Here is a 26,313-nt window from a genome sequence, read left to right on the forward strand (position 1 = left end):
TACGACTGATAAAATACTATTTTGTAGCTAATCAGAAAATAAGGATTGAAATTTACTAAAACTTTTACTTGATTAAGCAAAAATTTTTCTAACAACTAAAATTTCACAACTGAATTGCCATTCAATTTAGAAAGCATAAACAGCTAAAATCAGCCAGAAGTTAACCATTTAAACAACTTAATATTAATGCCTATAGTCCTATTATTTCCACACTATAAGTTTCCTAACTACTTAATTTACTTCGAAATATCCTTTTATCCCTTCAAGTACTTCCTTAAATGTTCACATACACTTAAATTCTAAATCAATTATCTTAATTTCATATTGCAAGTTAATAAGTATGTACTGCTTCTTCCTTACAGTAAAATGCCACAGAGAAAAATAATATATCTCATAGAGTATTACCCAAAGCAAATAACTCTTTTATTAAAAATAAATTAAAAACCTTATAACCAATATCAATTCATCTTGAATTTCTTATTAAAGGGGTTTTACCTATTTTAATATAAATTATGTATGTTACAAATACATTACATATGTCTACTTATATACATAAGTAAATACATGCCTATGTATCATTCTGCTCTCTTCTATATCTAAACTACTCTTAACTATGCCATATATAAATGTGTCTTACCTACCGGTTACCTACCGCCTTTTAAGGAACAATGCTACTCACCTTATTTGTGTTCTCTCTTATTATCAGGTGTGTGCAAAATAACCAGCTAAGAGAACAAAGAATCTAGAACTGACCAAAAGATATTTTAAAACCATTTGTCTTACCAACCTTAAATTATTTACATATTTACTAAAAATCTCTAGAATTAAATAAAGTGCTAGGGATTTTAAAACTCTACAGCTAACACCACCTTCTGCATCTCAGCTGGACTATAAAAGGCACATTTGAAAGTACACTTGACCTTTCAACAACACAGGTTTGGCCTGCGTAGGCCCACTTATACACGGATTTTATTTTTTCAATAAATGTATTGGAAATTTTTTTTTGGAGATTTGCAACAATTTGAAAACAAAGACAAACCACGTAGCCTAGAAATACCAAAAAATAGAAAAAAAGGTCACAAACACAACTAAATGTAAATACTAAAGACATTGCTTTAGGAGCAAAATTATTTTGCATATTTTTATGGTAGTAAATGACAAATCCATTATAAAAAGTGATCACAACTTATACATACAACACCTAGATTGTACACGATACCATTTATAGTCAAGAGACACGTAAAGATGTGGCATTAAGTGATAACTGCATATAATTAACTGTAGTACATACTGTGCCACTGTAATAGTTTCATACCCACCTCCTGTTGCTATTGTGGTGAGTTCATGTATTGCCAGTACTGCTTAAAATACCATGTGACATTAGCATCTCTGGGTAAGCAGTTTATCTGTCTAGTAAGCAGCATATTGCAGTAAAAAGTGATCTCTCTACCACCTTACACCAGTTAGAATGGCCAAAATTAACAAGACAGGAAACAACATGTGTTGGAAAGGATGTGGATAAAGGGGAACACTCTTACACTGTTGGTGGGAATGCAAGTTGGTGCAGCCACTTTGGAAAACAGTGTGGGGATTCCTTAAGAAATTAAAAATAGATCTTCCCTATGACCCTGCAATTGCACTACTGGGTATTTACCCCAAAGATACAGATTAGTGAAAAGAAGGGCCATCTGTACCCCAATGTTTATAGCAGCAATGGTCACGGTTGCCAAACTGTGGAAAACACCAAGATGTCCTTCAACAGACGAATGGATAAGGAAGATGTGGTCCGTATACACTACGGAGTATTATGCCTCCATCAGAAAGGATGAATACCCAACTTTTGTATCAACATGGACAGGATTGGAAGAGATTATGCTGAGTGAATTAAATCAAGTAGAGAGAGCCAATTATCATATGGTTTCACTTATCTGTGGAGCACAACAAATAACATGGAGGACATGGGGAGATGCAGAGGAGAAGGGAGTTGAGGGAAATTGGAAGGGGAGGTGAACCATGAGAGACTATGGACTCTGAAAAACAATCTGAGAGTTTTGAAGGGGTGGGGGGTGGGAGGTTGGGGGATATAGGTGGTGGGTATTATGGAGGGCACATATTGCATGGAGCACTGGGTGTGGTGCATAAACAATAAATTCTGTTACGCTGAAAAGAAATAAATAAAAAAATGAAAAAAGTAATCTCTCACAACTCTTGCATATTTTTCATTATGTGTAGTACAATATAATAAACCTTGAATAACACCATAGGACGCATACAAACTGACTCTAGTGATACTGGAAGTGCTTCCAAGAACATAGAAAAGTCATGACAAGAAAAAGTTGAATTGCTTGATATGTACTACAGGTTGAAAGGTCTGCAGCTACCCATCATTTCACGATAAATGAATCCAGCATAAGGAAATTCATGAAGCCATCACTGCATCTACACTAGCAAGTGCAAAGACCTTACATAATTTTTGCTAAATACCTTTTTATCTCGTACTGCAAAGCAGCTTTTCTGTGGGTGTGGAAATGCTATAATAAAGGCATATCTATCTAACATGATCAAGAAGTAAAACAACTTGAAGCAAAAGGAAAGTGAAGGATCTAAAGCTGGAGAATCTGACGCTAGCAAAGGATGGTTTGATAATTTTATTTATTTTTTTAAAAGACTTTATTTATTTATTTGACAGACAGAGATCACAAGTAGGCAGAGAGGCAGGCAGAGAGAGAGGGGAAGCAGGCTCCCCACTGAGCAGAGAGCCGGATACGATACGGGGCTCAATCCCAGGACCCTGAGATCATGACCTGAGCTGAAGGCAGAGGCTTTAACCCACTGAGCCACCCAGGCGCCCCTGGTTTGATAATTTTAGAAAAAGGTTTGGCTTTAAAAATGTCAAGATAACAGGAGAAGGAGCTTCTGCCTACCAAGAGACAGCAGATGAGATCCCAGATGCCATTAAAAAAAAAATCATTGAGAAGTAAAGGTATTTGCTAGAATAGGTGTTTAAGGTAGATGAAAGTGCCCTATCAAGAAAAAAAAAAAAATGCCACAAAGGACATATATTAGTAAGGAAAAGAAGCAAGCACCAGGATTTAAGGAAGAAAGGGACAGACTAACTCTACTGTTTTGTGCAAATGCCATCAGGTTTATAATCAAGACCACCCTTATCTATAAAGCTTTTAACCTCCAAGTCTTCCAGGGAAAAGATAAACACCAGTTGCCAATCCTTTGGTTATACAACAAGGAGGCCTGGACAATGAGAACCCCTCTTCTGAATTGGTTTTATGGATGCTTTGTTCCTGAAATTAGTAAATAATTCTAATACAGTATTATAAATATGACTGTAATACTGTATGCCAATAAAAATATTATGATTCATTCATTAGCACATAGGCTAGACTACTATAAAGCAACCATCCTGCTGCTTCCTCAGTATCAATGCATGAATTATTATACCTATAAATAAATGTGAATTTCATTTTCATTACCTTTTCATTTTCGATATTTAGTGTAATACATAAAACATCTAGAATGTTTTCTATCATGTAAGACAATATTGACATATACACTGACAGATGATTCACCTTGTCTAAGGTCATGTTTCATGTCTAAGAAGGAACTTGCCTATATCTCTCAAATTAAAACCAAAATGTAGTGGGGAAAGGATTCTGCTTAGTATATAGAAAAACAGAAAGAGCACTGCTCTCAACCATAAAAATAAAACAAAAGCTGGATGATGTGCAAAATCACAGTTGTATTACAACTTACCAAAAGGCAACCAGCCAACTAGAACTCTAACTCAAGGAGAGACAAGAAACTAGCAGTTATTTACAGAGAGGACCATGAGTGACAAAGTCAGGAAAGAACTCAGCAAAAGCTTAAAATGTATTACTGAAGGCTGAAAACTGGCTTGAGTAATGATCCTCTAGGACCCAAAACACAGACGGATTCACATCCACCTATAGGCTGTTCTCCATACACTCCCTTAGGGGCTCAGAAGAAAGCCTGGAGGCAGGCCTCACTCCAGGTACAAGCCTGAGAGAAAGAAGCAACAGTACCTGTAAATTCCTCTCTCTTTCCTCAACACAAAACACTTCAGTGGGGGAAGAAGAAAAAGAGCAAGTATCATCTTCCTTAGGGCAGGGAAAGAGAGCAGGTAAGGAAAGAGCACAGAAAAAATATCCTCTAACACTGTAGGAAGGACAGAGGTAGTCAGAGTCCACACTATTACAAACACCTTACAGAGTGGAGAGGCGGAGGATCATTGTAAAACTGAACCTCCCCACCAACCCCACCCCACCTCACCACAGAGACAAAGCCTACCCTCAGACTATGGCTGAATCAGAACCAGAAAGAAGAGCATCTTCCAGTCTTCGACTAGACTCCACCCCCTTACCACTAAGCTAGCTTCTAGGCTAGTAAGCAGAATCAACAGTTCACTCCCATGGAGGAGAAAAAAAGAGTGCAGAAAATCCTTCTCAGAAGGACAGACACAAAGAGGAGATACAAAGGAGCAGATGCTAAAAAAATGACTCTGGGAAACTAGGCCTCACTCCAGACATAAGGTAACAAAGGAATCTGAAGACTGTGAGACACCTATGAGCAATCATAAACCATACCAACAAAAAAATCCCCAAACTTCAACCAATTCTTGACTGAATTGCCTTAACTGTCCCCTCCACATAAATACACTAAAACCCTACTAACGGAAAAGACATGCCTGTTTCCATACGTAAACCCTATTTATCTCAGTCTCTTTGATACATACAATCTATGATATTACTACATATTATCTTTGATACATACTCAGTTTTTAATTTTCTTTTCTTCTTCTTCTTCTTTTTTTTTTTTTTAGGAATTGCTGTACCCAACATGGGGCTCAAACTCATGATCCCAAAATCAAGAGATAAATCTCTGTCCAACTGATCCAGCCAGGTGCCCCAAAATGTATCCAGATTTGAATAAGAAATTGTAAGGTATAAAAAGAAACAAGAGAAAACATACTGACAAGAAACAAAACAATCAAAAAACTCAGATATAGCTTAGATGTTATTGCTATAAAAAATTAAAAATAACTGAATAATATGTTCAAGACTAAAGTCACAAAGATGAACAACATGTATGAACAAAAGAAAAATCTCAACATATATATGAGCTATAAGAAATAACCAAACAGACATGTCAGAAAGAAAAACATGAGAGCAGACAGAATACCTTTGACAAGTTCATCAACACGTTCAAAACATTTGAGGGTGAACTTGTAGAAATTACACAAAATGAAATTCAGAGATAAAAAAGAATGAAAAAAAAAGTAACAGAGCACCCAAAAGATGTAAGGCAGTATCAAACAGTCCAAATTATGTGCAGTAAGAACTCTGGGAAGAAAAGAAGCAAACCAATTATCTGAACAATGATGACTGAGAATTTTCCAAAGTTAACAATAGCCTCCAAACCACAGATCCAAGAACATTATGGAACAGTAAGGATGCAAAACAAAAAACACATACCACCAAATACACATAGGAATACCACACATAATTACATTCAAAATGCCCAGAGCACACTGGGCATTAGACACATTTAAAAAAAAAAAAATAAAAATAAGAATTACAGGAAGACTTATGAAAACATTTACAAGCCAGAACATAAAATAATGTGTTTCAAGTACTGAATAAACAAAACTGTGAAGCAAGAATTCTACATCCAGTGAAGATATCTTTAATAAAATGAATAGAAAATAAAGATTTTTTTTTCCAGGCAAAACACAGAGAACTGGTTATCAGTGTGCCTATATTAAAAGAAATACTAAAGAGAATTCTTCGGACAAAATAATTTTAAGGAGACAGAAATAGGGATGGGAATTTTAAAAAGAAAAATGAAAAGCAGGCCGCCTGGGTGGCTTAGCTAGCTAAGCAGCTGCCTTCCATTCGGGTCATGATCCTGGAGTCCTGGGATGGAGCCCTGCATCGGGCTTCCTGCTCAGCAGGAAGCTGGCTTCTCCCTCTCCACTCCCCCTGCTTGCGTTCCCCCTCTCGTCGTATCTCTGTCAAGTAAATAAATAAAATCTTTATATATATATATGTTTTATATATATATATATTTATATATATGTTATATATATAAATCACATATATATTATATTTATGATATATATCATAAATATGTATCTACCAAACAATATAGTATCAAACTACATGAAACAAAAACCAGTAGAACTAAAAGAAGAAATCGGAAAATCCACAAATAAATTGGAAATTTCAACCTATCACTCTTGGGAATTAACAAAACAAGTAGACAAAAAATTAGGGCGGTTACAGAAGACTGGAGCAACACTATCAACCAACATGAGCACACTTATATTTATATAACATTCTTCCCATCTAAAGCAGAATATATATTCTTTCAAGGGCACACAAAAGAGATGTTCCTTTCAGAGTTTTAAAATCCTTAGCACTGCTACATTCTTTTTTTTTTCACTCTTTTTTTTTAAAGATTTTATTTATTTATTTGACAGAGGGAGATCACAAGTAGGCAGAGAGGCAGGCAGAGAGAGAGAGGAGGAAGCAGGCTCCCTGCTGAGCAGAGAGCCCGATGCGGGACTCGATCCCAGGACCCTGAGATCATGACCTGAGCTGAAGGCAGCGGCTTAACCCACTGAGCCACCCAGGGGCCCAGCACTGCTACATTCTATATGAGTTTTCAAAATAGCTTCTGTACTCAATCTGTTACAAGGTATGTTATTTTGGTTGAAAATTAAGAAAATTAACTCCACACCTATAGTTAGAAAAAGATAACCTTGAGATCCCTGAAAGAGACTCAAGTGTTTTAACATCACACCTACAAAAACTATTATGAAATAAGCTGCATAAAAAGTAACAGGTCATTTTTCTCCATACTCTCAACATTTAGCTGGCAGAGACCTCTATAATGAATAGTAAGTTCTTAACTATCTTGGGTAAAAAAAACTATTCAAGAAATAAGCATTGCTAGTCAATATTCTAAAACAAATTAACTCACTGAGTGGACATCACTGAAATACTTGGATTCACCACAAATTAAATAATAATGTAAATGTAACAAATTAGGAACGAACTCATGAGCCCTATTTAGTCTGAAGGCCTAGGTGGAAAATTTCAGCAACTAACTACCCATTCAAATGCTTGTAAATATTAAACATGACTCATAGACTATAAAGCACCATATATTCACATACAGATGTAAGAAAATATGATGAACAATAGGTTCTCCATCAGGTACAGAAAGAATATTATCTTTCCATCCGATAAGTTTAATGTCATACTTCACTCTGGTATCAAAAAAGAAAAACTCTCAAATAAGACCTAGAATAGCCAAAGAAATCTTTAAAAAAGAAAAGCAAAGCTGGAGGCATCAAAATTCTGAACTTAAAGTTATATTACAAAGCTATAGTAATCAATACACTATGGTACTAGAACAAAAATAGACACGCAGATCAATAGGAAAGGAGAGAAAACCCAGAAATGAACCCGTAACTGTATGGTCAATTAATCTTCAATAGAGCAGGAAAGAATATCCAATGGGAAAAACACAGTCTCTTCAACAAATGGTGTTGGAAAAAATGGAGAGCAACACGCGAAAGAATGAAACTGGACCACTTTCTTATACCATACACAAAAATAAATTCAACATGAATTTAAGACCTACATTTGAGACCTAAAACCATAAAAATCCTAGAGGAGAACAGAGGCAGCAGGTAACCTCTTTAGCACTGGGCACAGCAACTTCCTTCTAGATAGGTCTCCTGAGACAAGTTGGAAAACAAAAGCAAAAATAAACTATTGGGATGTCATCAAAATAAAAAGCTTCTGCACAACTCCTTTTGCTCTACATATGATTATGGCTTGAAAGTTGGCCCAAAGAGTCATTCAGCTATTTCTGTTTCCATGGGCACAGGATAAGTCTCTGAGTATTCTTCTTACTTGAGCTTTTCCTCTTAATTATTGTACTGTTGCTCCTGCCCTATTTTCATCATGATTTACTGCTCTTCTGAGCCCTTCTTTGTTCACTGCCACCTTCTATGGTCCTACCACTATCTTTATGTATTTACATTGCTCCCACTGGTCTGGTCAGCGCTGCTACTGTCAGGGGGCAAATAATTTGCTTTCTGCTTCTATTAGAAGACTAGCAAAACCTCCTGAATTTGGAGGGTGTCCCTATCACTTCCCAAAGCTTCACCTCCCCTCTAGCCATCATCGTTGTCTGCTCTTCTACATCCACAGATTCCTGCCTTCTCCCTCTATAAGAGCTTACTTTCAGCAAGAGAACTCCTCTGAGTGTCTCTAAACATAGGACTCTATTCCAACTGGTTTTACAGAGAGAAACACTTTTATTCCCATACTCCAGGCTTTAGCAAACTATGACTCAGGGGCCAAACCCACTGTCCATCCATTTTTGTAAATAAAGCTTTACTAGAACACACATACCCACACAGACAAAAACCTTCTGCAGAGGGAAGTAAATAACCTACAGAATGGGAGAAGATATTTGCAAATGACATATCTAATAAGGGGTTAGTATCCAAAATACATAAAGAACTTACAAAACTCAACACACCCGGGGTTGCCTGGGTGACTCGGTGCATTAAGTGTCTGCGTTTGGATCAGGTCATGATCCCAGGGTCCTGGGATGGAGCCCCACACAGGCTCCCTACTCAATGGGGAGCCTGCTTTTCCCTCTCCCTCTGCTGCTCCCCCTGCTTGTGCCCTCTCGTTCTCTAATAAATCTTTAAAAAAAAAAAAAAAAGGCAGAAGACATGAACAGATATTCCTCCAAAGAAGATATGTAGATGACCAAAAGGCACAAGAAAAGATGCTCAATATCACTTATCAGGGAAATACAAGTCAAAACTACAATGAGATATTACCTCACACCTGTCAGAATGGCTAAAATCAACAACACATGAAACAACAGGTGTTGGCAAAGATGCAGAGAAAGGGGAATGCTCTTGCACTCTTGGTGAGAAAGAAAACTGGCACAGCCACTCTGGAAAACAGCATGGAGGTTCCTCAAAAAGTTAAAAATAAAACTACCCCATGATTCAGCAACTACACTATTAGGTATTTACCCAAAGAATACGAAAACACTAATTCAAAGGGATAGATGCATCCAAATGTTTACAGAAAAAGCTAAATTTAACTTTCTGGCTCATTCTTTATTAAAATATGTTTCTCAAGATGTTAAAATGGTGTTATAGTTCAATTGTATTTAATATCTAATCCCAATGAGCGAAATAATCCAATGTAAAAGGTGTAATATCCCCATGGATATTAGAAAGAAACAAAACAAATATAACAAAACAAAACAAAACTCTGTCTAATGCCCAGAGACAGCTTACTTTTAAAAAGTATACCTGGGGATGCCTGGGTGGCTCAGTGGGTTAAAGCCTCTGCCTTCGGCTCAGGTCATGGTCCCAGGGTCCTGGGATCGAGCCCCGCATCGGGCTCTCTGCTCAAGCAGGGAGCCTGCTTCCTCCTCTCTCTCTGCCTGCCTCTCTGCCTACTTGTGATCTCTGTCTGTCAAATAAATAAATAAAATCTTAAAAAAAAAAAAAATTTAAAGGATATCCAAGAACTATGGGACAACTACAAAAGTTGTAACATATGCAAAACAGGAATGCAAAAGAAAAGAAAGCAGGAGAATATTACAATCAATTATGACTGAGAATTTCCCCCAAATTAATGACAATTACCAAATAACAGATCCAGGGAGTTCAGAGAACACCAAACAGAAGTACATCAAGGAAAATTACATTCAAACCAAAAAACTCAAAGATAAAGAAAAAATCCTGAAAAAACACATTAGCAATAAAGAAACAAAGATAATAATTACATCCAAAATCTCCTTAGAAATCATGCAAAGAAGTACAGTTCAGTAAAATATTTAGAGCTGAGGGGCACCTGGGTGGCTCAGTGGGTTAAAGCCTCTGCCTTCAGCTGGGTTCATGATCCCAGAATCCTGGGATCAAGCCCCGCATCGGGATCTCTGCTCAGCGGGGAGCCTGCTTCTCTTCCTCTCTCTCTCTGCCTGCCTCTCTGCCTACCTGTAATCCCTGTCAAACAAATAAATAAATAATCTTCAAAAAAAAAAAAAAAATTTAGAGCGGAGAGAGAAAAAAAAAAAGCCACTAACCGAGAATTCTGAACCCTCTAAAATTATTCCTCAAAAGTAAAGTAGAGAAACTGACATTAAAACAACAAACTAAAACTGAAGGTATTTGGGGCGCCTGGGTGGCTCAGTGGGTTGGGCTGCTGCCTTGGGCTCAGGTCATGATCTCGGGGTCCTGGGATCAAGTCCCAATTCGGGCTCTCTGCTCAGTAGGGAGCCCGCTTCCTTCTCTCTCTGCCTGCCTCTCTGCCTACTTGTGATCTCTCTCTGTCAAATAAATAAATAAAATCTTAAAAAAAAAAAAAAACCACAAAACTGAAGGTATTTGTTGGTAGTAGACCACCCTTGCAAAAAATGTTAAGTTTTTCAGAGGGAAGGAAAATAATGTCAGAAAAAGAGATCCACATAAAGGAGAAGCATGAAAGAGTAAATGAAGGGAAAAGACTTAACTACGTGTAGATAAATGCTTACATGTAAGTAACAAAAATGACAGCAACTGATAAAAGGAAAGGAAAGAGAAATTAGGATTATTTTTTTTTAAGATTTTATTTATTTATTTGACAGTGAGAGAGATCACAAGGGGAAGCAGGCTCCCCACCGCGCAGAGAGCTGAATGCGAGGCTCGATCCCAGGACCCCGAGACCCACAACCTGAGCTGATGGTGGAGGTTTTAACCCACTGAGCCACCCAGGTGCCCCAGGATTATTTTGATATTATAAAGTACTCCCAAGAAGTGGTATATGTTACTTAAAAGTGAATGTGGATAAGTTGTACATGTATATTGTGGACTCCAGGAACTGACAGATTGAGAAAAGGCAGTGAAAAATCCAACACTCATTCATGATATAAGCTCTCAGTAAACTGTCTACAAAAACCTACAATTAGCAATCACATTTCATGGTGAGAAACTAGAAAGCTCTCCTTCTAAGATGAAGAATAAGGCAAGAAAATCTCTCACCACAGCTTGTCAAAATCAAACCGAAAGTCCAAGTTAATGCACTAGGACAAGAAAAACAAACAAAAGGTATAAAGACTGAGAAAGAAGGAATTAAACTATTTTTTGTTTGCAGATAACATGATCATCTACATAGAAAATATGAAAGCATCAACAAAACCTCCTAAAACTAATAAGCAATTAATGCAAAGTGGCAGGATACAATGTTAATATACAAAAATCAATTGCTCCATTACACAGCAGCAATGAACAAGTGAAATTTGAAATTAAAAACACAATACCATTTATAATACCACCCAACAAAGGAAAACCGCAGGTATAAATCTAACAAAATATGTACAAGGTCTATATGAGGAAAACTACAAACTCTGATAAAAGAAATAAAGGAAAGAAATGGAGATATATTCCATCTTCATGAATAGAAGAGTCAATACTGTCCAGATGTCAGTTCTTTCCAACTTTTCCATAAGATTTCCTCACTTGAAGGAGTTGAAAACTTTTATCAACACAAAAACCTACACACAAATGTTGACAGAAGTTTTACTCATAACTGCCAAAAACTTAGAAGCAACAAAGATGTCCTTCAGTAACTGAATAAGTAAATGAACTGTGGTGCATCCAGACAAAGTAATCTTATTCAACACTAGAAAGAAATTAGTTATCAAGTCAGGAAAAGACACAGATCAGGGTGCCTGGGTGGCTCAGTGGGTTAAAGCCTCTGCCTCTGGCTCAGGTCATGATCCCAGGGTCTTTGGATTGAGCCCCGCATCGGGTTATCTGCTTAGCAGGGAGCCTGCTTCCTCCTCTCTCTCTCTCTCTGCCTGAGTCTCTGCCTGCTTTGATCTCTGTCTGTCAAATAAATAAATAAAATCTTAAAAAAAAAAAAAAAGACGACACAGATGACATTTCTAATAAAGAGGCCAATATGAAAAGGCTACATACCACCTGACTCCAACAAAAGGACCTTCTGGAGAAGGCTAAACTATGGAGATAATAAAAAGATCTGTAGTTGCCAGTGGTGAAGAGGGAAGAATGAAAAGGCAAAACATGTAGGATTTTTACAGCAGAGAAATTACTCTGTATGAAATATATATAGTGGATATGTTATTATATTAATTCAAACCTCTAAAAGGTACAACATCAAGAGTGAACCCTAATATAAAATACAGCCTTGGAGTGATAATAATGTGTCAGTGTCGGTCTGTCAATTTTAACAAATGTACCTCTCTAGTGGTGATACAGGTAACAGAGATAGCTATGTGTATGTGTAAGCAAGAGTTATATGGGAAATCTCTGCACCTTATTCCCAGTTTGGTTGTGAACTTAAAATTGTTCTAGAATATAAAATTAATAAAAAATTAAAAATAAAGTATACCTGGATCTCCAGTTAAACATACACTTTTACCTCTACTCTCTCCCAAAGTGCCACTAAAATGACAGTAAATAATTTTTATCATTTTGGGGTTTTTTATTTTTTTTATTTTTTATTTTTTTTAAAGATTTTATTTATTTATTTGTCAGAGAGAGAGAGAGTGAGAGCGAGCACAGGCAAACAGAGTGGAAGGCAGAGGCAGAGGGAGAAGCAGGCTCCCTGCGGAGGCAAGGAGCCCGATGTGGAACTCGATCCCAGGACGCCGGGATCATGACCTGAGCCGAAGGCAGCGGCTTAACCAACTGAGCCACCCAGGCGTCCCTCATTTTGGGGTTTTTTAAAAAATAAAACCACAGAAACAGGGGCGCCTGGGTGGCTCAGTGGTTTAAGCCGCTGCCTTCGGCTCAGGTCATGATCTCAGGGTCCTGGGATCGGGTCCCGCATCGGGCTCTCTGCTCGGCAGAGAGCCTGCTTCCCTCTCTCTCTCTCTGCCTGCCTCTCCATCTACTTGTGATTTCTCTCTGTCAAATAAATAAATAAAATCTTTAAAAAAAAAAAAAAACCACAGAAACGAAAACAAAGAGAAGATGATGGTAAACAAAATTTTATAAGCTGTAAAGGAAATAGGCAAGTAGTAAATGATCAACAGACAAAACTGAAATTCAAGTCAACAAGAGAGAAAGTTAAGAAACAAGCTGCCTGAAAAGGTGTTAGCCTAAGAAAACCTCAAAAATTAGAAACAAGCTATTGCTGCAAGTAGAGGTAAAGACAAGAAGACTGGCTTAAAGTCTAAATAAAAAGCAATCTGACCTTAGGTTCTTGTCCCCCATTCCCACAGAGCAAGTGCCATTCTAAAACCAAGGCAGAAGCCTGGACATTTACTTCCTGGAGAAACTGAACCAAAGGGAATCTGAAACCAAGATACCAGAACCAGAGAACCATAGTCCTACTGAAAACAGAAATCCAGCGAACATTCATAGTCTGAATGGCAAGAGGATACCCAGTCTCCTTCTCACCCTACTCTGATAACAGTAGCCAGATTAATCTCATGTTAGAGAGTAAAAAAATCATTATGAAACAATTATTTCTGAGGAAAAGAAGTCACTGCAAGAGGCAAAAGCCAAAAACAAAAACAAAAAAAACCCAAACAGGGGCCGCCTGGGTGGCTCAGTGGGTTAAAGCCTCTGCCTTTGGCTCAGGTCATGATCTCAGGATCCTGGGATCGAGCCCGGCATTGGGCTCTCTGCTCAGCAGAGAGCCTGCTTCTCTCTCTCTCTCTCTCTCTCTCTGCCTGCCTCTCTACCTACTTGTGATCTCTATCAAATAAATAAATAAAATCTTAAAAAAAAAAAAAAACCCAAACACCTACCAATATAGGCAGCACATGAATGGAATGGTCCAAATCTTATCATCCCACTTTACAGAGGCTACTCAAAGGTCCTAGCCACACTCAAAGAACTTCTATTTAATTTCATAGTGCAATTTTTAAGTTTTTTTTTTTAATAATTTGAGGTTATATGTTTAATAGTTTAAAGACTCAAATATTTATCTACATGGTTGTTTCAAAAAACAAGTTATCTTGGGGCGCCTGGGTGGCTCAGTGAGTTAAAGCCTCTACCTTCGGCTCTGGACATGATCCCGGGGTCCTGGGATTGAGCCCCACATCGGGCTCTCTGCTCAGGAGGGAGCCTGCTTCCTCCTCTCTCTCTCTGCCTGCCTCTCTGCCTATTTGTGATCTCTGTCTGTCAAATAAATAAATAAAATCTTTAAAAACAAACAAACAAAAAAACAAGCTATCTTCTAACACCTCCACAATTCTTCCACAACCCATTGCCATTCTTTAGATGTAATCATTTTTAATTCTTAATTATTTGGACACTTACCTCCATAACCCTGAGCAATATACTCATATTACTACTACTTGATTTTTCTTTTGAACATTAAATAGCAACTTACTATTCCAGAAATAAGGATTTTGCTTTCTTTTAAATCCTTCTTCCCTACCTCTAGCCCCACCCTGTACATAAACACTTTGTTTCCATTTTCCAAATATGGCTATATCTTAGCTCACTTTTTATGACTAAGTAAACGTTATTCACAGCTGAGACAGGAAATAAATTTCTACTCTGCACAGCCATTTTAGATTTCCCTAGATTTAGCAACTATCTCTCTCTCTCTCTCTCTCTCTCTATATATATATATATATATATATATTTACCTGTAATTGATCACTAATCTCCTATTAATTTGTGAAAATCTGCTCATAACACATTCAAATTTATTAAAAATTCTATCAATCTTATCTTCTTGAAAATATTTCTCTTAAAATCTTCTGATCGCAGGGTGCCTGGGTGGCTCAGTGGGTTAAGCCACTGCCTTCGGCTCAGGTCATGATCCTAGGGTCCTGGGATCGAGCCCCGCATCGGGCTCTCTGCTCAGCCGGGAGCCTGCTTCCTTCTCTCTCTCTCTGCCTGCCTCTCTGCCTACTTGTGATCTCTGTCAAATAAATAAATAAAATCTTAAAAAAAAAAAAATCTTCTGATCAGGGGCTCCTGGGTGGCTCAATCATTAAGCATCTGCCTTCAGCTCAGGTCATGATACCAGCATCCCGGGATCAAGCCCCGCATCGGGCTCCTCGCTCGATGAGAAGCCTGCTTCTCCCTCCCCCACTCCCCCTGCTTGTGTTACCTCTCTGTCAAATAAATAAAAATAAAATCTTAAAAAAAAAATCTTCTGATCAGCTAAAATATGAATTGATAAAGCCTCAGGATGGCCACTAACTTCTATCTTGAGACCACTCTTCAACATTATCTTGGGAATAAAGTAGTCCTCTCTCTTGTATTACAAGTCCTATTTTCTAGACCCCATGTTTTCCTTTTTCATGCATTACTCTCTCATTTTGGCAGGGATCATATTATTCCAGTAGAGTTCTGAGAAGCGATACGGGAAAGATATACTTTGTGAAATTCTGTTGTCCATATTATCAGACACTGAATTTCATAGTTTAATTTCCAGCTCAGAAATTATCTTTCTTTCAAAATGACAGCACTATTCAACTGTCTTCTTTAGTTTTCAGTGTTAGTATTCGGAAGATTAATGTCATCCTGATTCTTAAAAAATTCTAGAAAACAGAATAAAACAAAAGGATGAAAAATACAAGGAAAAAAAAAAGAACACCAGATTCCCAATATCTGATTAGCTAGATAATTTATTAAAAAGAACACAATGAAAACAGAAAGGGGAAAAAAAAATCAATGAAACAATGTAATAAATTTTCCCAGAAATTAAGGCTCTGTCTCTAGAGTAAAAAGGATCAAAGAGTGACTAGTGCAATAAATGAAAAAGATACCTAGGGATAAAAAGAAAATCTTAGACACTTCCAAGAAAAGGAAAAAAGAAAATGAGCTTCATGAAAAGATTAAGAATCAGAATGGTATCAGATTTCTCAATAGAAATAATGACATTAAAAGACAAGGAAATTATGCTTTCAAAATTCTGAGAGCTGTAATTTCCAACCTATATCCAATCGAACTATGAGCTGAATGTGTGGTAATAAATAAGCACTCCCATATATGCTAAGACTCAAAAAAAGAACACTTTTTCGTATACCCTTTTCTCTGATGAAGATGTACTAGGCCAAAAAACAAAACAACAACAGAGTAAATGGAGAGAGATGGGGCGGGGGGTGGGGGGAGGAGAAGGCGGGGACAGGGAGAAAGAGATGGAGAGACAGGAGACAGGACCCTGGTATAGAAATATAATACTGAAGACAAAGAAAAGAAAATACAGGATTACACAGAAACTAACCAGTTCAAATGAAGAGAGGAGGAACAAGAACTCTAAAAGCAATGTCTTCATGGCAGTAGGCGGAGTGATGACGAAACAGACCACCTGACATATTTGAGCATCGTTTTTTAATTATGCCAGGAAATCCACAAAGATTCAAAAAAAAGAAGTGTGTGTGTGTGTGTGTGTGTGTGTGTGTGTAAAAAGACACCAAAACAAGGCAACTATTTACTTCAGTAATAGCAGTTGTACAAAAAAAAAAAAAAAGTCCAGTTGTAAATACTATTTACACAGCAGTAAACGAGGAACTTCAAATATCAACGTAAACTAAAATTATCTTACATGTAATGGAAGAACTGTAGGGAGACAGAGTAAATATAGGAGGGTGAAAGGGGACCATACAAGCTATGGAAAAGTTGAAAGATCATTATGAATAGTAGGAAATGACTGCCGGACACCTGAAACTTAAAAATCAAGAAGCGGAAATTCATTTCCAACATGACAGAGTGACAAAGTCAACAAATCCTCTCCTCAAAAAGTTAAAATTTTAAAAAGCGGGATAAAACAAAAAACCACTTTCATACCCTGGCATATAACTGAGAAACAGTTTTATTCTGGTTAAGAACAGCATGAGTCTGTAGCATTTTCACTGAACTGTTCCCTTCCCTATACTATGCTGGGATGACATTTCAACCGTGATAAGATAAGGCATGAAAATCAGCACCTTCACTGCAGCTGTCAGAAGGGATTTGCAAAACTAAATAGGACTTATCCCACAAATGCATGGTTGGTTTAATATCTAATAATCAATCAATGTAATGTACCATATTAATAAAGGAATAAACCACATGATTATCTCGACACAGAAAAAGCATCTGGAAAAATACACTATAATTCATTATTAAAAAGTCTTAACAAGGTACAAATAAAGGAGAGGCTCCTCAAACCAATAAAAGGCAATTATAAAAACTCTAGAACTATATCATACTTAATGATGAATGCTCTCCCCCTAAAAAGGGGAACAAAGCATACCTTTCAACTTTCTACTTCTGCTCCCATTTTACTAGAAGTATAATCAACAAAAGGAAGGAAAGAAAGGTACATTGATCACAGATATCCAGTGAGGAAATTAAAACACAAAACCTTTTATCTGCATAAGAAATAATCCTACATATGGAGAAAAATCTCAAGACTACATTGATGAAGGAGTTCAGCAAGGCAGAACAACATAAGGTCAATATACAAAGTCCCATTGGATTTCCAAACTGCATATGACAATCTTAAGAAAATAATTTCACTCAGAATGACATAAAAAAGATAAAGGACTCAGGAATAAATTCAACAAAGTAAGTTAAAAATTTGTATAATTAAAACTTAAGAACAATGCTGAAAGAAATTAGAAGTATTTAAATAAATGGAGAAATATCGCATATTCATGGTTCACAAAACTCAATATAGTTAAGATATCAGTTCTCCCCCGCAAAGAGGCTTACAAATTTAACTCAAGCCCTATCAAAATCCCAAGGGGGCATATTTATCTTTTAGCAAAATAGAGAAATTGATTATAAAATTTAAATCAAGTCAAAGAATCTTTAAATAGCCAAAATAATCCTGTGTTCATCAGGGATACTGATGTCTAATTTTCTTGTAATGTACTTGTCTGATTTTGGTATCAGAATAATGTTGGCCTCATAAAGTGAATTTGAAAGCGTTTCCTTCTTTTTTTTTTTTTTTTTTTAAGAAGAGTTTGGTACTTTTTGGAAGGATTGGTATTAATTCTTCTTTAAATGTTAGAATTCACTAGTAGAGCCACGTGGTCCTAGAGTTATGCTTGTCGGGAGGTTTTCGATGACTGATTTATCTCCTTGTGAGTAATGGTCTGTTCAGATTTTCTGTGTGTTCATGATTCAGATTTGGTAATTGGTATGTTTCAGGAATTTATTTCTTCTGTTATCTAATTTGTTGGGAGTAGAATCTTATGTACTGAATTCTTAATTTTGTTAGTTTTTCTCAATTTTATCATGTATACTAGTAACACTTTAAAAAATATTCTCTAGTGAAATTCTGTTGATATGTTTGTGTGCACATTTTGATCAAGATCACTCTGTGGGTCTGTTTGATTTTTTTAAGTAAATTTATAGAGTTGTGCAATCGTCACCATAATCAGTTTAGAACTTTTTTTCAAAAGTTCTAAACTAAATCAATTTAGTTGGATTTCAGTTTTCCTGGATCTCATTTGCAATCAGTCCCATTACCACTTCTTAGCCCCAGGTAACTACTGATATGTTGTATGTCTCTCACATTTCTGTTTTCTGGACAGTTTATGGAAATGGAATTAGAATATGTAGTCTTTTGCTGTATTCTTTTACTTAGAATAATGTTCTTGAGGCTCATCCAGTTTGCAAAATGTTTAAATAATTTATTTTTAATTGCTTAATAATAAAAAATAGCAAACCAGAGCACCTGGGTGGCTTAGTTGGTTAAGTGTCTGCCTTCAGCTCCAGTCATGATCCCAGGGTCCTGGGATCAAGTCGACTTTGGACTCCCTGCTCAGCAGGGAGTTTGCTTCTCCCTATACCCTGTCCCCACTTGTGCTCTCTCTCCCCATCTCGCAGAAATAAATAAAACAAACCAAATTCAACTATACATGAAAAGGATCATATACCATGATCAAGTGGGATTTATTCCAATGATGAAGGGATGGAGGGATGGTTTGACATCCACATATCAAAGTGATAAACCATGCTAACAAAATGAAAGACAAAAATCATATGATCATCTCGATACAGAAAAAGTATTTCACAAAATTCAACATACATTTATTAAAAATCTGAACAAAGAGGTGCCTGGGTGATGGTGCAATTAGTTAAGCATCTGACTGGTGGTTTCAGCTCAGGTCATGATCTCAGGGTCTTAAGATCAAGCACCACATTGTGCTCTGTGTGGAGTCTAATTGAGACTCTCTGTCCCTCTCCCTCTGCCCCTCCCACCCCCAAAATAAATAAACAAATCTTCAAGAAAAAAGTTCCTAACAAAGTGGGTATAGAAGGAATATACCTCAACATAATGAAGGTCATATATGATAAGCCCATAGTTAAAGTAATATTCAGTGGTGAAAAGCTGAAAGCTTTTCTTCTAACAAGACAAGGATGCCCATTCTCACCATTTTTACTCAATATGGAACTAGAAATCATAGTCAGAGGCATCCACAACAGAAGGAAGAAATAAAATTATCATTATTTGCAGATAACATGATTTTATATATAGAAAACTCTACAGACTCCACTGAAAACCTGTTAGAACTAAAAAATTCAGTAAAGTTACAGGATACTAAATCAATACACAAAAATTCTTTGTTTTTCTACATTTACAACAAACTATTAAACAGAGAAGTTAAGAAAATAATCTTATTTGTAACTGCATAAAGAAGAGTAAAATACCTAGGAATAAATTTAACTTAGGAAATGAAAGACCCTTACACTGAAAACTGTAAGACACTGATTAAAGAAACTGAAGACACATAAAACTGAAAACACAAATAAATGGCAAGATACATCATGCTTGTAGACTGGAAAAATATTGTCAAAATGTCCACACTCCTCAAAGCAATCTACAGATTCAAAAAAATCCCTATCAAAGTTCCAATGGTATTTTCCATAGAAATAGAACAATCCTAAAATTTGTATGGAACTACAAAAGACCTTAGCAATTTTGAGAAAGAAGGACCAAACTGGAGGCATCACAATTCCTGATTTCAAACTATTATTACAAAGCTACAGTAATCAAAACAGTATGGTCATAGCATACAAACACATTAATTAATACAAGATTAATTTGAAAGAAACACAGATCAACTGAACAGAACAGAGAGCCCAAAAACAAACCCATATATATTTGGTCAATTAATGTACCACACAAAGGAGCCAAATATACACAATGGAGTGTAAGAGTCTCTTCAATAAATTCTATTGGGAAAACTGGACAGCCACAAGCAAAAGAATAGAAATTAGACCACTATCTTACATCATACACAAAAACTAACTGACAATGGATTTAAGACTTGAATGAAACACCTGAAACCATACAACTCATAGAAGAAAATACAAGTGGTAAGCCCCCTGACATCATTCTTGGCACTATTTGGATCTGACGCTAAAAGCAAAAGTGACAAAAGCAAAAACCAACAAGTGGGACTACAACAAATAAAAAGCTTTGGCTTAGGGTGCCTGGGTGGCTCGGTGGGTTAAAGCCTCTGCCTTCGGCTCAGGTCATGATCTCAGGGTTGTGGACTTGAGCCCTGAGTCAGACTCTGAGCTCAGCAGAGAATCTGCAGAAGACTCTCTCCCTCGGCACCTCCTGTTCACACTTAAGCTCACTCTAATAAATCTTAGAAATAAAAAGAAAAAGAAAAAGAAAAAAAAAACACAGAGAAATAAAGTAAAATATATTTAAAAAGTAGAACTTATTGATCCAAAAGGCAAAGAAAGAAAAAGGTATATAACCAGTATGTTTTATACAGTAAGTAGTACATATAAATAGAAGGCAGAACTCTGGGAAACAGTGTGGAGTTTCCTCAGAAAGTTGTAAAGAGAGCTACCATACAAGCCAGCAATTGCACTACTGGGTATTTACCCCAAGGATACAAATGTGGTGATCCAAAGGGGCACCTGTACCCCAATGTTTACAGCAGCAATGTCAACAACAGCCAAAGCAGGGAAAAAGCCCAGATATCCATCAACAGATGAATGGGTAAAGAAGCTGTAGTATACATACAACGGAATACTATGCAGCCATCAAAAAATAAAATCTTGCCATTTGCAATGATGTGGATGGTACTAGAGGGTATTAGGCTAAGCAAAATAAGTCAATCGGAGAAAGACAACTATCATGTGATCTCAGTCATATGTGGAATTTAAGAAACAAAACAGAAGATCATAGGGGAAGAGAGGGAAAAATAAAACAAAACCAAACCAGAGGGGGAGATGAACCATAAGAGATACTTAATCCTAAGAAACAAACCAAGGGATGACAGAGCAGATGGGGGGATGGGGTAACTGGGTGATAGGCATTAAGGAGGGTACATGATATAATGATATACATGATATAATATAAGATTGATGAATCATTGACCTCTACCTCTAAAACCAAAAATACATTATATGTTAATTAACTTAAATTTAAAAAATAAATTCAGTAACAAAAAAAATTAAGGTACCCTCTGGATGATTCAAGAAAAGGGGCACTAAGAAATTTTCTGGGGTGATGGTAACACTGCATTATATATTGATAGAGTTTGTAAATTTAGATTTTACACACACAAGAACAAATCAAACTGTAAACAAATCAAACACACAAAAACCACACAAGAACAAATCAAAACTGTAAACAAATACTGAGCTCTAGTTACTGATGTCAATTTACCTTATAAAGCATCTATATGTTAGGATAGAATTTAGACAGTGTATATATGGTGTTCGATGTTAAATTCTTTCAACTTTGCTATTTTTGAAATTTTTCATACTTAAATATAAGAATTATTTCTCTTCAAAAAAAATAGAAGGCAGATATAAATCCATATAAATAAGTAATTATATTAAATATAGACAAAAAACCTCCAATTAAAAGGCTAGATTATCATACTGGGTTTTTTAGTGTTTATTTTTATCTCCCAACACAAGGATATACATACACCCTAGCATAAATTATGATTTCCTCTAGCTCAGACTGAGGCAACAGAAAACAATGAACTAAAAGCAGCAAAAGATTATTTATAACAAGTAACATTTTAATGGACTAAAAGTAAATAATAAAATCTAACACAAAACCAAAACATTAATTCCAGCTATCATTGACAACCTATAAAATATAGTATTTTGCATATATTATCTCTAATCCTTTTATCAACTCTGCAAATATTATCCCCTATTTACATTCAACATACTGAGGCAGTAGTTTTGTTCTGCATTTTCCTAGGAGCTCAACACTTTTAAGCAGAGAAGCCAGGATTCTTACCCGTTTTCAGTCTATTTCCAATAAACACTGCCTCAATAATAATGACTTAATATCGTAAAGTATTTACATAATGCTTAGTCATTTGCAGAAGCACAAAATTAAGATCAAAGTTATAATCTCTTTAAAATATGTAAGTGACAACATAACAAGTGCAGACTTAATTTGGACAGCTATTAAACTTAACTTTTAAAAACACATATATCTGAAACTTCTCTACATGGTCCTTCAGATTCTGGTGGAGGGATAACCTTATGAAGGACAAAGTCATATAAGTATAACAGTAAAACCAGTTTCTTGGTGGAAAACTAAGATAACTCATACAGAACAGTATTTTACACAGTTTGAAAACCATCTTTTTTTTTTTATAAATGCATGCATTTTTTTTAAAGATTTTATTTATTTATTTGACACACAGAGAGAGAAATCACAAGTAGGCAGAGAGGCACGCCGAGAGAGAGGAGGAAGCAGGCTCCCCGCTGAGCAGAGAGCCCGATGCGGGACTTGATCCCAGGACCCTGAGATCATGACCTGAGTTGAATGCAGAAGCTTTAACCCACTGAGCCACACAGGTGCCCCAACAAATAACTAGTTTATTCTAAAACAATCCAGTCAAGTTTTTCTTACTACTTACCATTCTTTTTCTTTTCTTTTTTTTTTTTTTTTTTTTTTTTTTTTGGTTGAGGGAGGGGGAGGGTAGAGGGAGAAGGAGAGAGAAAATCTCAAGGAAGCTCCCTAACCACTGTGTGAGCTGTGAGCTGGAGGCAGGTCTTGATCTCACAACCCTGAGATCATGATCTGAGCCAAAATTAAGAGTCAGATGCTTAAACAACTGAGCCACCCAGGTGCACCTTATTGCTTACTAGTCTTTTCTTCACTTCTTGGGGGTTTACCTGGAGAAATAAAATTCAGGAGATATTTAAATAATCTTATGGCAGAAGAGCCAAATACACCATTAGCCAGAGAAGAATAAAACATGAAAACTGTGAGGGGCACCTAGGTGGCTACTTCTCTCCCTCTGCTTGTGCGCTCTTGCTCTAAAATAAGTAAGGAAGGGGGGCGCCTGGGTAGCTCAGTGGGTTAAAGCCACTGCCTTCAGCTCAGGTCATGATCCCAGTGTCCTGGGATCGAGCCCCACATCGGGCTCTCTGCTCCATGTGGAGCCTGCTTCCTCCTTTCTCTCTGCCTGCCTCTCTGCCTACTTGTGATCTCTGCCTGTCAAATAAATAAAATCTCTCGCTGTGTCTCTATCAAATAAATATTTCTAAAATTAATAGATAATTAAGGTAATCTTAAATCAAGAAAACCTGAAACTTTTAAAAAGCATACTAGCTTCACGCCAGAATCTGATTTATGAAAACTAAATATCTACTTTAAAAAGCAACTTCTCTCAGGAAACCTGTGAACCTGGCCTAAAAAGGTTTTAGCTACCCATTTTCTACTGACTTACATAGTATGTTCAGATGTTTGTTTTCATCTCTTTATTTTATTTATTTGACAGACAGAGATCACAGGTAGGCAGAGAGGTAGGCAGAAAGAGGAAGGGAAGCAGGCTCCCTGCTGAGCAGAGAGCCCGATGTGGGGCTGGATCCCAGGACTCTGGGATCACGATCTGAGTGAAAGGCAGAGGCTTTAACCCACTGAGCCACCCAGGCGCCCCATATGCTTGTTTTCGTTTCTTAATCACCAGTCTTGAAACAAAATATGAAACACTTGCATATCCTGACTCTGCCCTTTCTCAAAGGCAATAATCCCTATCAAAACTGATCTAAAATAAAGCATTTATGTGAATAAGGCTATTTAAAGCCCTATATTTAATATCAAGAATCACACCAACTGTATCTGTGTTTGAGATTTTCACATTTAAAGGAAAAAGCTGTCATCAATACAGGTTTAACAAACTACCAGATACAGCGGGAAAGACAGGCTCAGAAACATGTGGCAATGTGGATAAAAGAAATGCCAAAGTTACATACTGAGAAGGAACAGTAATGATGTAACATACTTTAATTTCAACTTTCCCCATTAAATAATATTCCTCTCAATTCTGCTCTGAACAGGGAAACCCAGAAAATTAATCATTTGTGATAAACTCTAAAGGACTGAGATGCAGCTAAGCACTTAACCTACAGATTAATAATGACAGAAGTAAAAACGTTCCACAAAGCATTTTTATTTCAACTGGCAAAGAAAGGAAATAAAAGGAACGGAGTGACTTCAAGTAATAAAAGGCAGAAAGCTAGCTTTTTTAGTGGTTTGTTTTGGCTACATTAGTTATAGAAGGTTTAAAATCAGGTCATTAGTCTTAGATCACTGTTTTTTTAAAGATTTTATTTAATTATTTGCAGAGGGAGTATGTGAGAGCAATAGAGAGTGCACACACACAGGCACACATGCACACACACGCCCCGACAAGTGGTGGAGGGGGAGGAGGAGGTACAAAGAGAGACGAAAGCTCCCCACTGAGCAGGTAGCCCAATGTGGGGCTAAATCCCAGGATCTCAAGATCATGACCTGAGCTGAGGGCAGACGCTTAACCATTTACCAGCTGAGCCACCCAGGCACCTCCTCTCGTCACTTTTTTTTTTTTTCTCAAAGATTTTATTTGTCAGAGAGAGAGTGAGCAAGAGCGAGCATAGGCAGACAGAGTGGAAGGCAGAGTCAGAGGGAGAAGCAGGCTCCCTGCGGAGGGCAAGGAGCCCGATGCTGGACTCGATCCCAGGACGCCGGGATCATGACCTGAGCCGAAGGCAGCTGCTTAACCAACTGAGCCACCCAGGTGTCCCCACCTCTCGTCACTTTTAAAGACTCAAGAACAACCCCATTTCTACCCAGCAGCATCATTACAAATATATTAGTAACATGACAGAAGAAGACAGGCAGAAGCCAAAGCCAGATGTCAAAAAATTTAAAAACCTTGTACACCAGGCTTAGATGACAAGGAAAAGAGCACCAGTAACTGTCTTCCTAGATCATGGAAAGAATAAATAGGTCCTTTTTATTCCTCTCCATCCCACATCCAAAGGGGACACCTCTTCCCCATTCCTTGATAACTAATCTCCATATTATAATATATCCAAAGATTCTTCCCTCCTTCCATCCATTTTCTTGCCTTCGTTACAATTTTAACCAATTTTGTTTTCTGTTGAATGACCATTTTTCTCCCCAAATTCCCTCATCTTTGCCCCTTTCCTTCCGGTTTTTTTTTTCATCTGTTTACATATCTGGGTTCCTAATTCCATGACGAAGGAATACACACTGTGATTAATCAAAGAAATTCTATGTTGAAATGGAAAAAAAAAACACCTGAATGTGGACCTCTAATTTCCCCAATATAACATCTGCACAATACATACCTATTTCCTAGTAATGCTGCCCCTCACTCATGAGAGCTGAAAAAGGTTCATTACTCATAAACAAGTTTACTCAAAAATAAGTTGATAAATGATCAAATATATGGACTCATAGAGAACTATTATCTAAATCAGCACCTTCCAACATTTACTTCTTAAAACAACAGTCCAACAAGGTGTTCCACAAAAAAGTGGTTTCATAGTCAAATCACAAATCACATGAGGCTCTTAAAAAAATTTAAGCAATCCTGAATTGAAGAAATTTAACTTTATTGTCCAGCTTTTTCCAAACTTAAGCTAATGAGTCCCTTTTTCAGCAACATTTATTAATACCTCATAGAACACGCATTTAGGAGATATTAATCCTAACCACTGATTAAAATATATCATGCAAAATATTATCTTATAATCTTAATGGTTCTCAAATGCAAGACCATTTGAAGAGCCAAAAATTTACACAGAAAATAACTACCTGACTAGGTGAGAGTGACTCACTTTAAATATCATAGCTATATTGATCTTACCTAGGTTCATTTAAGAATTAGATTGTAATCACCATTTGTGATCTTTTTGTTTGAAAGGGGAATGAAGAGCAAAATTTTCCTTAATGCCAAGTGTATCATACAAAATGGCATATTTATTCTACAAAATATTAAGATATAAGACTACTGTCATTGCTCTATTTTCATGTTTGA

The 26,313-nt window shown here is 36.8% G+C and overlaps 1 protein-coding gene across 1 annotated transcript in view; it reads right to left on the bottom strand.

Annotated features, from left to right (window-relative positions):
* Positions 1-26,313, bottom strand: part of SCAMP1 (secretory carrier membrane protein 1) — a 120,493-nt gene that overhangs the window by 33,056 nt on the left and 61,124 nt on the right. The gene's annotated exons all lie outside the window — the stretch shown is intronic.

Source organism: Mustela erminea, chromosome 3 (assembly GCF_009829155.1).
Source record: "Mustela erminea isolate mMusErm1 chromosome 3, mMusErm1.Pri, whole genome shotgun sequence".
Taxonomy (NCBI): domain Eukaryota; kingdom Metazoa; phylum Chordata; class Mammalia; order Carnivora; family Mustelidae; genus Mustela; species Mustela erminea.